A 16,748-nucleotide genomic window follows, 5' to 3' on the forward strand; every position below is an offset into this window, starting at 1 on the left:
ATGTGTGTTAATGCAGCATGACAAAGTGATTGCTTATGCCTCCAGACAGCTAAAACCTCACGAGCAAAAATATCCAGTTCATGACCTTGAATTGGCGGCTATAGTATTTGCTTTAAAGTTATGGCATCACTACTTGTATGGAGAGAAATGTGATATTTACACAGATCATAAGAGCCTGAAGTACATATTCACGCAGAAAGATCTAAACATGAGACAGAAAAGGTGGTTGAAGTTGATTAAGGACTACGATTGTTCGATTAACTATCATCCGGGTAAAGCTAAAGTGGTGGCTGATGCTGTTAGGGCGAAATCACGCACTAATATTCACGCAAGTATACGCGTTCGCAAGTAATATAGAATACTTTCTAGTTCGTTCCCTCAGAGACTCAGACTAATTTATTGTCTAATTTAACTCACTCACCAATGTATGATTACTTCTCAATGTTAAGATAATAACACTTAAAATTGTTGATTAAATATTAACTATAATTAACTACTTAATTAACCACTTAACTAACACTTCAATTTATCAATAATAAAACACTCATGAGATCACAACTTCATTATTACTTCCTTCTATAGCCATAGTTATTACCTTTAGCATGTGACAGTGATGATATTAATCGAATAACACGAAACTGATAAAAGCCAACTTTCATTGTACTAATACCATTCTACCAAACATCCACAATTAAGATAGAAGTTGAATAGTCATCAATTATGTTGAGTTCCTATATGTCTACAGAAATTGACAACACAACGATTTAAGCACAAGTTATTCCTTTTGATTACATAGGGCAAATAAAACTGTTAGAGTTACCCACTAATCATGCACAATATACATGAACCTATGCTAGCATGGCAAGTTCTAAATCTCAAGATCCACCGTCGCTTCACAAGAGATTAACACCCTATCTTATATGTTCGTGACGCACATAAGACGAATACGCACAACCAATACTAGATATCATGCAATCATCACATACTAAAGTATTAAACAATTAACTAAAGAATTCCATAATAAATCCGTTGCAACCCCATGATCATGATTAGCCCATAATAGAACTTATCGCCATCATGGGTTCATATGAAATCATGATAACAAACACAAGAAAATAATAACTAAACTGATTATATTAAAACAGAGTACGTCACAAGAGTAAATAAGTCAAAGCAAGAAAACTAGCATCCAACGTTACAACGAAACAAGAATCACAAGAATATATGCTTCCTCTTCGCTGCTGTGTGCTAAATCGGTCTTCTTCCTTATCTCCTTCGCTTCTTGCAAAACACAATCTAAAACATAATCTCTTCTTAATACCCTGTGAAAAACGTCTCAAATCTACTTATATAATAGTCCCATAAAACTCAGATTACATAGAAGTTGGAAGCCAAACAGAAGTAGAAGTCTAAAATAATATATCTTTTTCCCCGACCCTGCGCGGCCGCTCAGCATTTCTGCGCGGGCGCGCAAGGCTGCTGCGCGGCCGCTCAGCATTTCTGCGCGGGCGCGCAGGACCCTTCTGGAAAAATTCCATGTTTGCTCCATTTCTTCGCCGTAATCTGCCCGTTCTTTTCCTCTCGCAATGGTGAACACATGCCAAGGCTTATTCTTGATGATTCCTCCTTCAAAATGCAACTAATACCCTGAAATGCATAAACACTAGAAAAACGCATCAAATACACAAAATACTTGATTTCAAGACACCAATTTAAGCCATTTTAAGACGTTCTAAGTGGTATAAAATGCCACTTATCACACCCCCAAACTTAAATCGATGCTTGTCCTCAAGCGTCACAGACTCAAAAACAAATAAAAATATGCATGAATGCAATCTATATGAAAATGCAACGATCCCCCTTACTACAATTAACCAACCAAATTGTCATATCTCAACGAATGCAGTTAGACACTAAAGATCAAGAAACTCATGCAACCGGACATACCGCAAGAAACGTGGTGTGTGCAAATGCTTAACAGATATGCTTTGGAACTAGACCAATTACTATGACTAGACTATCCTCAAGGCAATCCTACGATTATACAAAGAATAAAAATTCTAGGCACAAAGTGATATACAACACTACAAGAACTCTGGAGCTTACTACGGAATCGTGGTTTTTATTTACAACTCAAATGCTTATTTGACCGTGCAATGAGTGAGGTCCACAAAAGACTTATACAATGGTATCCATGTAACGAGCGTTAGGTTAGTGGATCCCAGACTCTAAAAGCCTTAGGTCACTAGGCACAAAGTCCCCTAAGAACTTAATAACTCGAATACCAAAGAGCCCACTCTTGATCAATTACGCAAAATTTTTTTTTTTTTCTCTGAGCAAGTGCGTTTCGCTCCATCTTGCTCAACCCTAGACTACTCGCATAACATGCGAGCCGGCTACTAGCCATTTGACGCCTAGCCACAACTAGCAACAAATTCCATTTTTACTCCATTTTTTTTTCTTTTTCATGCCTTTACCACTAAGAACCTATTATCAAATTCTAAGCATAATAAATAGATTATCCTCAAAAATAATCAGATCATAACAACAATCTAGTCCTTAAGCATTCTCTAAGACTTAGTGACAATACAAGTGCTTCTAGCATGCATATCAACCTACACAACTTAATATCACTTTAATGCTATCACTACACTCGCATCAATATCACAATTCAGTCGATAAATCATTGCAAAAGGGATCATGGTATATGCATGAGCTATATGATTTGACAAACAACTAAAGCTATATAAAAAAAACTATATGGCAAAAATTATGCAACTATATGAACTAACTATCATGAATATGCAGCTATATGACACACACAAAATATTCCTTAACTACCACCCCCAAACTTAAAATCTTCACTGTCCTCAGTGAAGGTAGTAGAAAGGAACACAGGGTATACCTACTCGGAGTCATCATCATCATCACCCTCAGTGGGTGGAGTATCAGGCGGCGGGTATGCAGAGTCCTCACCAAAAACTGGCCACTGGATATCAGCTCCAAGGCCTCGAAAAGCAGTCCCTAACGCAAGGGTGAGCTCCTGAGCAAACCTGCTCTGCGTCTCATACATGGCATCCATCCGCCGTGAAAGCCTCCTATACTGGGCATCACCCTTCTGAGCTCTCGAAGAACTAGCCTCACCACGCCCTGGCCTGACCATAGTAGCACCTCGTGCTGGACGCCCTCCTGGAAGACGATAACCCAGCCCATGCTCCTCAGGCTCACCATCGGTCCACTCCTGCATCCCATTCAGAGTGCCAGAATCTATAGGAGCTGTTGGCAACTGCAACTGCTCATGAGCTGGACAGTTCACTCCTACTGCATGGCATAGCTTTGTAACCGTGGATGCATAAGGGATGTTCATATGCTTTGCTCCCCTCAAAAACTTCAGAATTCCTTGGTAGATAAACTCACCAAGGTCCACATAGTATTCCTCATTCAGAACTCCCCACAACAGCTGTGCTCTCTCAACTGTGACCTCGTGTGCATGTGAAGAAGGCAAAATATTAGCACATATAAATGCATTCCATGCACGGGCATACCTGTTTATGGCAATCGCCGGAAAGTGACGATACTCATTATTGGCTGGACTGCGGTTCCAAACTGTGCCCGGTCGACAGAGAGTCGCACAAATCAAATCCAAGTTAAAATCCTCAGCAGTCTTTTCATTCCAGTTCTCCTCCTCGGGCTTCCTCTCTCGCTGTCCAATCACACGGTGAATCGCCGCAGGATGATAATCAACCGTCAGCCTACAGAAAACCCATTCTTTTCAGCCTTCGCGTTCGCGTAGAACTCGCGAACAACACTCATCGGTACTGCTTCGGGTGACTCACAAAAAGCTATCCACCCCTTCTCTGCAATCATGGGCAACAACTCACCATCCCTCTCTGATGGTAAAAACCCCCTCTCCTTCTGAATCGGCTTCCCCAACAGCCTAGTGTACTCCTCCTCCGCGGCTCTTTCAGTTAACCGAGGCCTTGCAGCAGTACCCCTTGATGAATCAGCAGTAGGAACTGTGCTGCTGCTGTCAATAGTGCGTGCTCTCTTGGGTGCCATTGATTTGTGAATAAAAGTGTGTAAGAACTGATTTTTTGATATTTATGAGAGGGTTTAAGTGTAGGAAGTTGTGGGAGATATGTAGGATAGGTGTATGTATATATAGGGTATGGAGTAGGTTAAATTAGATTAGGAGTGGGGTTGAGGGATAAAATCATGGGGTAATGGGAAAAGAATTCGTGGGTTTATGGGCTGTAATGGGTTTTTGTGTTTTTTTTTTTTTTTGAACTGTAAAAAAAAAATTCGGGAACTCGACCCCTGCGCGGCCGCTTAGCATTTCTGCGCGGGCGCGCAGAAAGCTGCGTGGCCGCTCAGCATAGCTGCGCGGGCGCGCAGAGGGTCTCTGGAAAAAAAAATTTTCAGCCCCTGTTTTCTGATTTTTTTGTGTTTTTGGATAGGTTATTAACTTCTAAGGGTTCCTGTAACAACAATTCATGGGTTGCCTCCCACGCAGCGCTTCTTTTTCGTCATTAGCTTGACATTCCGTACCTTTCTTACGTAGTCAACAAAATGGCACTAATCACCTCTCGGTTTGCCATGTCCCCATAGTAGTGCTTCAACCGCTGACCGTTAACCTTGAATGCTTGGTCCGAATCATTCTCAAAAATTTCCACCGCTCCGTGTGGAAACACAGTTTTGACAATAAAAGGTCCAGACCACCTTGATTTCAACTTCCCAGGAAAAAGTCGGAGCCGAGAGTTGAATAACAGAACTTGTTGCCCTGGCACAAATAACTTAGGATGTAGCTTCCTATCGTGCCACCTCTTCACCTTTTCCTTATACATTTTGTTATTCTCGTACGCTTGAAGTCGAAATTCATCAAGTTCATTAAGCTGAAGCATTCTTTTCTTACCAGCTGCATCTAAATCCAGGTTCAATTTCTTTAATGCCCAGTAGGCCTTATGCTCAAGCTCCGCCGGTAGATGACATCCCTTACCGTACACCAACTGAAACGGTGACATCCCAAGTGGAGTTTTGTATGCTGTTCTGTAAGCCCAAACAGCTTCATCGAGCTTTAAAGACCAATCCTTCCTTGACGGACAAACAACCTTCTCTAGAATGCACTTTATCTCTCTGTTAGACACTTCCGCTTGACCATTTGTTTGCGGGTGATAGGCAGTAGCTACTCGATGATTCACATTATAACGCTGCATCATAGAAGTGAACTTACGGTTACAAAAATGCGATCCTTCATCACTTATGATTACCCGAGGTGTTCCAAACCTTGTGAAAATTTGCTTATGAAGAAAATTTAGCACTGCCTTTGCATCATTTGTCGGTAAAGCTTTAACTTCGACCCATTTTGAGACATAATCGACTGCCAGCAAGATGTACTGATTATTGCAAGACGAGATAAAAGGCCCCATGAAATTGATTCCCCATACATCAAAGACCTCGACTTCAAGCATCACATTTAATGGCATCTCATCCTTCCTTGACAAATTTCCCACTCTTTGGCAACGATCACACCTTAAAACAAACTGATGAGCATCCTTGAACAAGGTGGGCCAGAAAAAACCTGGTTGCAGAATATGAGCTGCCGTCTTCTCACCTCCATAGTGTCCACCATAAACCGTGGAATGGCAGTCTCGTAATATCCCCTCCGTCTCACAGAACGGGATACATCTCCTGATGATCTGGTCAGCTCCCTGTCTAAACAAATATGGTTCATCCCACATATACCACTTCACCTCATGCAGAAACTTCTTCTTTTGCGCGGATGTCAAATTAGGAGGCATTATATTGCTGACAAGATAGTTTACAATATCTGCAAACCATGGTTCTTCCTCCTGAATTGCAAACAACTGCTCATCCGGAAAAGATTCATTGATTAACGTCCTATCTTGTGAAGTAGAATCGGGATTCTCCAACCTAGAGAGATGGTCAGCTACTTGATTCTCGGTACCTTTTCTATCTTTGATCTCTAACTCAAATTCTTGAAGTAAAAGCACCCAACGAATGAGTCTCGGCTTCGAATCCTTCTTAGAAACCAGATAGCGAATAGCTGCATGATCAGTGAATACTGTCACTTTCGTACCAAGCAGATAAGATCGAAATTTCTCAAAGCCAAAGACTATAGCCAAAAGCTCCTTCTCAGTAGTGGTGTAGTTCAATTGGGCCCCATTTAAAGTCTTACTCGCATAGTAGACCACATGGAAGAGATTTTTCTTGCGCTGTCCCAGAACTGCACCTATCGCATAGTCACTCGCATCACACATCATCTCAAACGGTTCTGTCCAATCTGGTGCTGTAATAACTGGTGCCGTGATCAAACTCTCCTTGAGAGTCTCGAATGCTGCCAAACATTCATCATCAAATTTGAAAGGCACATCTTTCTCAAGTAAATTGCACAACGGTTTAGATATCTTTGAAAAGTCCTTGATGAATCGCCGATAAAAACCCGCATGACCGAGAAAACTACGGATTCCTTTCACCGAATTAGGTGGGGGAAGATTTTCAATGACTCCCACCTTGGCCTTGTCCACCTCCAGACCTTTGCTAGAGACCTTATGCCCAAGGATAATGCCTTCACGCACCATAAAATGACATTTCTCCCAATTAAGCACCAAATTAGTTTCCACGCATCTTTTGAGTACGGCGCGCAGATTATTCAAACATTCATCATATGAGTGTCCAAAGACGGAGAAGTCATCCATGAACACTTCGACGTTATTTCCAATCATGTCAGAGAATATAGCCATCATACATCTCTGAAAGGTGGCCGGGGCGCCACATAACCCAAACGAAACTCTTCGAAAAGCAAATGTGCCAAATGGACAAGTGAAGGTAGTCTTTTCCTGATCCTCTGGTGCAATACAAATCTGATTATACCCGGAATACCCATCCAGAAGACAAAAATACTCATGTCCCGCCAATCTGTCAAGCATTTGATCAATGAATGGGAGAGGAAAGTGATCCTTCCTTGTGGCTTTGTTCAATTTTCTATAATCCATGCATACTCTCCATCCTGTAACTGTTCGAGTAGGGATGAGCTCATTCTTTTCATTTGCGACCACAGTGATACCTCCTTTCTTAGGTACACATTGCACGGGGCTCACCCACGAGCTGTCAGAAATAGGATAAATAATGCCTGCATCTAGCCATTTCAGAATTTCTTTCTTCACCACCTCCTTCATGATCGGGTTCAGTCTTCGCTGCTGTTCCACAGTTGGCTTACTACCTTCCTCTAACAGAATTTTATGCATACAATATGAAGGACTTATCCCCTTGATGTCTGCTATGGTCCATCCTATAGCCGATTTGAATTCTCTCAAAATCCTTAAGAGCTTGTCTTCCTTACTACCTGAAAGGTCAGCTGAAATAATAACAGGTAACGTAGATGAATCACCTAAAAAGGCATACCTCAAGTGTTCAGGTAATGGTTTGAGCTCTAAGGTAGGCGCTTCCTCTATTGATGGTTTGAGCTTCCCTTCAGCGTTCTTGAGGTCAGAAGTACCAAGAGATTCAAATGGTATATCCAGCTTTCGCTTCCAGGGAGAAGCGTTCAGATATTGTAATTGCTCATTGCTATCTTCATCATCACTGTCAAATTCCCCCACTAAGGCCTTTTCCAATGCATCAGACATTAGCATGTGATCGAGTTCCGAAGTAACCGCAGAATCAATCACATCCACTTTTAAGCACTCCTCATCTTCTGTAGGGAATTTCATTGCCTTGAATACGTTGAAGGTCACATCCTGATCTTGAACCCGCATAGTAAGTTCCCCTTTTTGCACATCTATCAAGGTACGGCCAGTAGCCAAGAAAGGCCTCCCCAAGATTATGGGAATCTTCTTGTCTTCCTCAAAATCCAGAATAATAAAATCAGCAGGAAAGAAGAGCTTATCCACCTTGACGAGCACATCCTCAACTATGCCCCTTGGGTAAGTAATGGAACGGTCCGCCAATTGTAGCGACATGTATGTGGGTTTTGGATCAGGCAGATCCAGTTTTTTAAAGATCGACAACGGCATCAGATTAATGCTTGCTCCCAAATCACAAAGGCACTTGTCAAAAGTTAGATTGCCAATGGTGCAGGGAATGGTGAAGCTTCCTGGATCTTTCAGTTTTGGTGGTAACTTTTGTTGCAGAACCGCGCTGCATTCTTCCGTGAGAGCAACGGTTTCAAGGTCATCCAGTTTCACCTTCCTTGAAAGAATAGTCTTCATAAACTTCGCATAACTAGGCATTTGTTCCAGAGCCTCAACGAAAGGTATATTGATGTGAAGTTTCTTGAACACCTCCAGAAACTTCCCGAACTGTCTATCCAGCTTTTGTTGCTGCAATCTCTTAGGAAAAGGTGATGGAGGATAGAGCTGTTTCTCCCCTGTATTAGCCTCAGGCAGAGTGTGTTCAACAGTAGTCTTCCTTGGTTCCGCCGCTTTCTCCCTTTGCTTAGATTCTTCATCTCTAACTTCAGTTTCGACTTCTTTTGCCTTTTCAGCATCAGCTACTTTTCCAGACCTTAAGGTAATAGCCTTGACTTGCTCTTTAGCTTCCTTCCTGCCTGGTACTTCCGTGTCACTGGGAAGAGTGCCAGGTTGACGATTGAGCACTGCATTGGCTAATTGACCGATTTGATTTTCCAAGGTCTTGATAGAAACCGCCTGACTCTTGCACAACAGCTTAAGTTCCTCAAAATCAGCACTAGTAGGTGCAGCTGCACTTCCCTGTTGAGGATATGATTGTCTTGTAGCATACTGCTATGGTTGCTGGAATCCAGGTGGGTTAAACTGTTTACTCACTCCTTGCTGATATGGTGGCTGAATAGCATTCTGATTATTTCCCCAGCTGAAATTTGGATGATTTCTGTTGTTAGGATGATAAGTCGCTGGCACAGGCTGCTGTTGTCGCTGATAATTATTCACATACTAAACAGATTCGTTGACAAGAGAACACTGATCCGTAGCATGAGAACCTGCACAAAGCTCACAAACCATAGCTATTTGATTAACTCCATACGTAGCCAAAGAATCAACCTTCATTGATAGCGCTTGGAGCTGGGCTGCAATAGCGGTGGCTGCATCAACTTCCAGAATACCTGCTACCTTGCCTGATGTCATCCTCTGAGTTGGGTTTTGATGCTCATTTGCAGTCATCGTCTCAATAAGATTGTACGCCTCAGTATAGCTTTTAGCCCATAAGGCGCCTCCAGCTGCTGCATCGAGCATGGGCCGAGATTGGGCCCCCAAACCATTATAAAAACCAGTGATTACCATCCAATCCGGCATTCCATGATGTGGACATTTTCTCAACATTTCCTTGTAGCGTTCCCAAGCCTCGCACATAGATTCTGTAGGTTGCTGCGCAAACTGAGTAAGAGCACTCCTCATAGCAACAGTCTTTGCCATTGGATAAAACTTCACCAGAAACTTTTGCGCAAGATCTTGCCACGTAGTGATGGACCCAGCTGGTTCAGAATGTAACCAGTCTTTAGCTTTATCCCTCAGTGAGAATGGGAAAAGCCTCAACTTGATAGCCTCATCAGTCACGCCATTATACTTAAAAGTGCTGCAGATCTCGACAAAATTCCTTATGTGCATGTTGGGGTCTTCAGTTGCCGCTCCTCCAAAAGAAACAGAATTCTGCACCATCTGAATAGTGCCCGGCTTGATTTCAAAGGTGTTAGCTTGAATAGCCGGATGAAGGATGCTTGACTGAATGTCATCAATTTTAGGCCGAGAAAAATCCATAAGAGCTGGATCAGCTTGAACAATACGATCTCCCATGTTTACTGGTTCTTTCTGCTCAGTTCCTGAATCCGAATCCTCAAAATCTAACTTCTCCGGAGTATCAATAACTTCGTCTTTTCCTTCAGCTATATCTAAGGTCCTCTTGCGAGCACGAGAACGAGTTTGCATAAACGCTTGCTAAAGTACCTGAAACACAACCGAAAAGAGTAATTAACTACTACGTCCTAATCACTGAGTCCTAATGACCAATGATGGTAAGTACATAAACTAAACAAATACGCCGAGTCCCCGGCAGCGGCGCCAAAAACTTGTTAGGGCGAAATCACGCACTAATATTCACGCAAGTATACGCGTTCACAAGTAATATAGAATACTTTCTAGTTCGTTCCCTCAGAGACTCAGACTAATTTATTGTCTAATTTAACTCACTCACCAATGTATGATTACTTCTCAATGTTAAGATAATAACACTTAAAATTGTTGATTAAATATTAACTATAATTAACTACTTAATTAACCACTTAACTAACACTTCAATTTATCAATAATAAAACACTCATGAGATCACAACTTCATTATTACTTCCTTCTATAGCCATAGTTATTACCTTTAGCATGTGACAGTGATGATATTAATCGAATAACACGAAACTGATAAAAGCCAACTTTCATTGTACTAATACCATTCTACCAAACATCCACAATTAAGATAGAAGTTGAATAGTCATCAATTATGTTGAGTTCCTATATGTCTACAGAAATTGACAACACAACGATTTAAGCACAAGTTATTCCTTTTGATTACATAGGGCAAATAAAACTGTTAGAGTTACCCACTAATCATGCACAATGTACATGAACCTATGCTAGCATGGCAAGTTCTAAATCTCAAGATCCACCGTCGCTTCACAAGAGATTAACACCCTATCTTATATATTCGCGACGCACATAAGACGAATACGTACAACCAATACTAGATATCATGCAATCATCACATACTAAAGTATTAAACAATTAACTAAAGAATTCCATAATAAATCCGTTGCAACCCCATGATCACGATTAGCCCATAATAGAACTTATCGCCATCATGGGTTCATATGAAATCATGATATCAAACACAAGAAAATAATAACTAAACTGATTATATTAAAACAGAGTACGTCACAAGAGTAAATAAGTCAAAGCAAGAAAACTAGCATCCAACGTTACAACGAAACAAGAATCACAAGAATATATGCTTCCTCTTCGCTGCTGTATGCTAAATCGGTCTTCTTCCTTATCTCCTTCGCTTCTTGCAAAACACAATCTAAAACATAATTTCTTCTTAATACCCTGTGAAAAACGTCTCAAATCTACTTATATAATAGTCCCATAAAACTCAGATTACATAGAAGTTGGAAGCCAAACAGAAGTAGAAGTCTAAAATAATATATCTTTTTCCCCGACCCTGCGCGGCCGCTCAGCATTTCTGCGCGGGCGCGCAAGGCTGCTGCGCGGCCGCTCAGCATTTCTGCGCGGGCGCGCAGGACCCTTCTGGAAAAATTCCATGTTTGCTCCGTTTCTTCGCCGTAATCTGCCCGTTCTTTTCCTCTCGCAATGGTGAACACATGCCAAGGCTTATTCTTGATGATTCCTCCTTCGAAATGCAACTAATACCCTGAAATGCATAAACACTAGAAAAACGCATCAAATACACAAAATACTTGATTTCAAGACACCAATTTAAGCCATTTTAAGACGTTCTAAGTGGTATAAAATGCCACTTATCAGATGCCTTGAGTAGAAAAGAAAGACTGAATATGGTTAAGATTGCGGAGGAATTAGCACAAGACTTAGAAAGAATGGAAATTGAGATTCGAGTATCTGACGAAAGCCAAGAGCAATTGTATGAAGTTACTTTCCAGCCGGCATTAATGGAAAAGATTAGAAGATGTCAAGAAGAAGTTATGGAACAAGAGTTGGATACTTTGACGGGAGAAGAATTGTGTACTCAAAAAGATAGTCAAGTTTTATATAGGTTTTCGTCCAGAGTTTGGATTCCTAATGTAACGGAGTTGAAGAACGAAGTATTGCAGAAAGCACATAACTCTAGGTTTTCTATTCACCCCGGTAGTACCAAGATGTACCAGGATTTGAAGAGAAATTTTTGGTGGCCAGGAATGAAGAAGGATATTGCCAATTGGGTAAGTAAGTGTCACATGTGTCAAACGGTGAAAGCAGAGCATCAACGACCGAGTGGTTTGTTACAACCTTTGGAGATTCCCCAGTGGAAATGGGAAGACAATGCTATGGATTTTGTAGTGGGATTGCCAAAGATGAGAGCGAATCATGATGTTATTTGGGTAATCATTGATAGGTTGACTAAGTCGGCGCATTTTCTTCCGATTAATGAAAGGTATTCGTTGGAAAGGCTAGTTAAGTTATACCTGGATGAGATAGTTACCAAACATAGAGTGCCTGTTTCTATAGTGTCGGATCGAGACCCGAGATTTAATTCCAGATTCTGGACTAAATTCCAAGAGTGCCTAGGAACGAAATTGAATATGAGCACCGCTTATCATCCTCAGACGGATGGCCAAAGTGAGAGAACGATTCAGACCATAGAGGATATGTTGAGAGTCTGTGTTCTGGATTTTAAAGGTAATTGGGATGAGCACCTACCTTTGATTGAGTTCTCGTACAATAACAGTTATCATGCCAGTATTAGGATGTCGCCTTACGAAGCTTTGTATGGACGTAAGTGTAGATCACCATTGTATTGGGATAAGGTAGGAGAAAAGAAAGTGTTAGGACCTGAGTTGGTTCAACAAACTAGAGATGCCATAGTGTTGATTCGGAAAAGGTTGGAAGCAGCTCAAGATAGAGAAAGGAAGTATGTGGATTTACATAAGAAAGATATGGACTTCGAGATAGGAGCTCTAGTGTTATTAAAGGTGTCACCTTGGAAAGGTTAGTATGATTTGGTCAGAAGGGTAAACTTAGCCCTAGATTTATAGGACCCTTTGAGGTTTTGAAGAGAGTGGGAAAGGTCGCTGATGAGATAGCGTTACCACTGCAGTGGCAGCACATTCATAATGTGTTCCACGTATCTATGTTGAAACCCTATGTTCCTAATTCTAATCAAGTCATAGAATATGAACCGATTGAACTTCAACCAGATTTGTCCTATGTGGAACAACCGGTCCAAATCCTAGACCGTAAAGAACGAGTCCTTAGAAATAAGTCGATTCCGAAAGTAAAAGTTTTGTGGAGAAATCCTCGAGTAGAAGAATCTACTTGGGAATTAGAGTCAGACATGCTTGATAAATATCCTCATTTGTTTAGTTGAGTCAGATTCTGGGGACAGAATCTTTTTTAAGGGGGAAAGGATATAACGACTCGTGTATTTTTATTTTATTTGGAAGTGTAATAAAGGTTTAAGTAAATAAATAAAATGTGTGTATTTATTTTTGGCAGCAGTGTTGATTTTTATTTAATTATTTATGATTTATGATTGTTGTTAGGTGGATTGAATTGTGCGATTTATTAATGAGTTATATGATTTTATTTGACTTGTGATAGTAATTTTATTGTAGTTTTAATTCCATAAATATTTGAATTATCTTTAAAATTTATTTTCTAATTTTATAATTTCAATAATTATTTTTAGGACTTTATAAAATTGAGAAACCAATATTTCGTTGATTATTTATTTTTAAATAATTTTCTGAGTGTGCTTATTTGTAAAATCCATATTTAATTCAGAAATTCTTTAAAAGTCACGACAATTTTATGTTATCAAGTTTGTATTATTCTGAGCATTTTATAATTATTTTGGAAATTTTCGGAAATCGTTTTACCCGCGCGTTGTTTCGTTATTCGTTAAAAAGCGGGTATAAAGCGTACCTTAAAAATTATTTTAAAATTTCGAAACTTATGATTTAAATAACTTAGGGATATTTGTATCATATTAATCCTATTTTGGCGATGTTCTGATTAATACTTATTTATAAATTTTACCCTTAAAAATAGACTAAAACAGCGTGTCGGACTTGCAATCAGTTAAAACGAAAATAAAACGACAAGTATCCAACGAAGTTGGACACGTGCCGTGCGTTGGTTAAGTCAGGAGGCTGAGTAATCAAATTGGGAGAGGGGATAAACATCACTTTTCTTGTCTCTCTCTCTCGACTGTCTCTCAATTCTCTCTGTTCTCTCTCTCGAATACTTCGAGTTTGCTCGGCTTTTTCTTCTCGGCTATCATCTTCTTCCTTTTTGCTTCCCTGGGCTTCGTTCCTCTTACTGTTTCTTTCCGGCTTGTTTTTTCGGTGAGCCGCCGCTGTTTTTCAGTTTGGCTTGGTTCAATTTTTGCTCAGTTAGTATACATATACATATATACATACATGTGTGTGCTCTGTGTGTGCATATGTGCTGTGTTGTGTGTGATGTGCTGTGTGCGGTGTGTGTGTGTGTGAGCGGCGCGTGGCCGTGTGTGCTGCGGTTGCTGCTCTGTGGTTCTCTGTTGGGCCTGTGCATTCGGGCCTTAGTTTTGTTGTTGGGCCTTACGGTTATTGACTGTTGGGCTGGTGGTTTGGATTTTTTTTGGGCTGTTTATGTTCTGTTGGGTTGGATTATTGCAGATTTTAATTTTTAAATTCCTTTATTGCAGGGAATTATTGATTAATATTCGTGATGTTAATTATTCGTGTTGGAAATGGTTTTAAAATAATTGGTAGAATTTTCGATGGAAACCCAAAATTAATCGGGCACCCGTAAAATTTTACCGCCGTTGATGATGAACTTCGGTGAGTCAACGGTGGACGGTGATGACGATGTTCTGAGTCCTAAATTTTATAAATAAATAAAATAAAATAATTATGTAAAATATGTTCGGATTTAAATAATTAATTTTGATTGGTGTCGGGATGTATGTTGTATAAATGGTGGAATAATATTATGGATTGTTGTGATTTTTGACGTCGATCGTAATCGACGGGTGGTCATATAAACAAATAAGATGCTGCCAAAATTTTCTAAAAATATGTTGTAAATGTACATAACTATATTCTAAGTGTTACCCCTATTTATGTTCGGAATATTGTGATTACGAAATTATGTGCATAATATTACAAATACGAGTCGGGTTATCGTATTGGGTTGTTGGAATCCGAGGATATCAAGCATGTCGGTATAACTAATTAGGGTATTCTGTAATTATAGATCCCAGTCGAGTTGTCCCAGGATCAAAGTCAGCGTGAAAGCTACTTAGGGTTTTGTAAAGCGTTGCAAGGCAAGTACCCCTGACCATTCTTTTATGGTTCAGTGCATATGAATAGCTAAATGTTTTATTCTCGTAATGGAACAGAAACGTTTTAAGTTGCGTATCCCCGTAGTTATAAATCACTATTTTCAATCTGTTTAGGGGAGAAGTAACTTCAAAAAGGTACCTATCTCGAATGGAATGATTTGCGAAACGGATTTTATATGTGTGCTGGTTAACTAAATGATTTTGAAAATGAGATAGGTACAAGTGTTTTGAAAACTGGATAAAACGGTCATATATGGGATACATTGGGCCCAGAGTAGGCCTATTGAGGTGGCATAAGAGGCTAATTCGGTTGCGCGCACTATAAAACCGATTAGTCCAGCAGGTCAGAGACCTAGCTAGTCTCTGAGTTCCGGAACAGGTAAATGGGATGGCAGTTAGAGATGTCTGGTATTGATAGCCTGATCAGCTGTCTTCACATATCCGCTATGTATCTGATTGGGATTTGTGAATTACATAAGAGAATAAGTAGTTGATACAGCGGTTTTATAAAATGATTAGCATGCTAAAATTGGACTCTGGTATTTACGCAGCACACTACTATGTTGTTTTAACAAAGCATGCTAATTAGTGATATACAGTTATCTCTGATTTTCATTATGAAATGTTGATATCATGATTATAGCTCTGTTCCTATTATTGTTACATTATTGTTCTATTCTGTTATTCATATTTTGGTACTGCTGAGCGATTATGCTCACCCTTGCAAACTGTTATGTATATCTCACAGATGCCTAGAAGACCAGTCAGACCGACCCATGTTCTTGCCCCTACTGGACCCGGCTCCTCTGAGGTAGTTTATATCAGGCCATGAGGTCTGAGGAGTTGCTGAATAAAAGTTAGTGTGTGTTAGATGTTGAATAAGGAGTTTGTATCAGTGAGAACCTGAATTATACTTGAACCTGGATCAGATCTTGGTTTGGGGTCAAGTTAGTATATTTTAATAATAATTATGTTGTTTATATTTTTGGTAATGGTGTATAGTGACGTCGACTCTTGAACCCGGGGTTGAGGCCGTCACAGTGAGGATCCACGCTTATGTCCATACCAAGCTTCGAAAGGTAGCATTCTCTTACCAACATTATAACTATTAGCATAGAATACTCAATCTTTAGTAGATGATTATCGTGGTTCACTTTTTAAACCCATCATATATATACTCTCCACACATCTTATATTGTCTAAATCATCTTCTCACTTTAACCCTCTGTCTAAGGGTGATAGGTATTACTGATTTTCAATTTAATTTCCAACATCCGATCACTTCTTAATCATTTCCATTAGTTAAGACTGGGAAATAATCTTATATACTAACTTCTCATCACCTTCAGATACTCAACTTCAATTCCCACAGTTTCCAATTCCTTTACTGATTCATTGGCAATCTTGCCTACGTTTAATGATTTTTCCCTGCACGAGGCATAGGAACTACTACACTAACTTTACTTAAATGGTGGTTAATGAAATGCTCCAAATCTTTTGTTATTTTCAACCAAAATTCATATTTTAAAACTTAGCTTATAATTGTTTCCCTTCTAATCTTCATAGGGAAATCCTAGGTCATTTTACACAAACTTCCTTAATCTTTGAGTAGCTGAGGATATTATCAATAAATACAACTTGCTTATCCAAATACTCCTCATACACCATGTTCCTTAAATTCTTAGAGATGACTCTTAAACTTGTCAC

General features: G+C 39.9%; 1 non-coding gene across 1 annotated transcript; it reads left to right on the plus strand.

Annotated features, from left to right (window-relative positions):
- The first annotated feature begins 9,288 nt into the window (after positions 1-9,288).
- On the plus strand, positions 9,289-9,395 carry LOC141669483 (small nucleolar RNA R71). Its single transcript, XR_012553766.1, has one exon. It is a non-coding gene; the product is annotated as a small nucleolar RNA R71 (small nucleolar RNA).
- Positions 9,396-16,748: the final 7,353 nt, after the last annotated feature.

The sequence above is a fragment of the Apium graveolens genome, chromosome 6 (assembly GCF_009905375.1).
Source record: "Apium graveolens cultivar Ventura chromosome 6, ASM990537v1, whole genome shotgun sequence".
Classification (NCBI taxonomy): domain Eukaryota; kingdom Viridiplantae; phylum Streptophyta; class Magnoliopsida; order Apiales; family Apiaceae; genus Apium; species Apium graveolens.